The sequence below is a fragment of the Rhinopithecus roxellana genome, chromosome 5, assembly GCF_007565055.1.
Source record: "Rhinopithecus roxellana isolate Shanxi Qingling chromosome 5, ASM756505v1, whole genome shotgun sequence".
Lineage (NCBI taxonomy): Eukaryota > Metazoa > Chordata > Mammalia > Primates > Cercopithecidae > Rhinopithecus > Rhinopithecus roxellana.
This window is the reverse complement of record NC_044553.1, coordinates 59,264,429-59,265,551: the sequence shown is the minus strand read 5'-3', so window position 1 is coordinate 59,265,551 and position 1,123 is coordinate 59,264,429. Positions and strand designations below refer to the sequence as shown.

The 1,123-nt window shown below is 35.6% G+C and overlaps 1 pseudogene; it reads right to left on the bottom strand.

Annotated features, from left to right (window-relative positions):
* Window positions 1-213: 213 nt before the first annotated feature.
* On the bottom strand, window positions 214-307 carry LOC115897837 (annotated as a pseudogene).
* Between the last annotated feature and the right edge of the window lie 816 nt (window positions 308-1,123).

The window sequence follows — 1,123 nt, the reverse complement described above, 5'->3', positions numbered from 1 at the left end:
GTCTCATGTATTTGGGTGTGTATATTTCTTCTAAGACTTAGGAAGTTTCAGCTATTATTTCATTTAATATATTTCTACACCTTTTGCCATCTCTTGTCTAATTCCCACAATGCAAATATTTTTTCACTTAATGGTATCCTATATATCACATGGGTTTTTTTTCATTCATTTTAACTTTAATTTTGTCTGACTGGGTTATTTCAAAAGACCCTTAAAAATATGAAACACTTCATGAGTTTGCATGTCAACATTGTGCAGGTGCCATTTATTGTTTCAATTTTAGTATATGTACTGCTGAAGTGGGCACTGTCTTTTTATGTAACCACTAAATTAATATAAACAGGGTGTATACCTTTCATATTAGTGGAAGGGAGGAAAGGAAAGGTAAAAAGTAACATGTCCGAGAAAAGGCAAGAGAGAAGAGAATGAAAGAGAGAAAGAAAAAAAAAAAAAAACAAATTATCAAGCCATTAAGAGTCATGGAGGACTTTAAATGCATATCATTACATGAAAAAAGCCAATCTGAAAAGCCCACATACTATATTATTCCAACTATATGACATTCTGGAAAAGGCGAAAGTATGGAAACTATAAAATGTTCAGTGGTTGCCAGGGGTTGTGAGTGGGGACAGATAAATAGTTGGATCACAGAGGACTTTTATGGCATTGAAACTGTGCTGTATGACACTATTAATGATGAATGCACATCATTATACATTTGTGCAAACCCATAGAATGTATAACACCAGGAGTGAACCCTAATGTAAACTATGGATTTTGAGTGATTATGTTCTGCCAATGTAGGCTCATCAATTGTAGCAAACGTATTACTCAGAAGGAGAATGTTGATAATGGGGGAGGCTATGCATGTGAGGAGTCAGTGGGTATATGAGAAATCTGTGCATCATCCTCTCAATTTTTCTGTGAACCTAAATCTACTCTAAAAACATCTTAAAACAACAACAACCATCTCATCCCCAATAGAATAGTTGAGGCAGATATGAAGTATAAATTAAGTGTAGAGTTAAAAGCAAATATACCAGGCTTGGTGTGGTGGCTTATAGACGTAATCCTAGCTCTCGGGGAGGCTGAGGTGGGAGGATCACTTGTGGCCAGGAGTTTG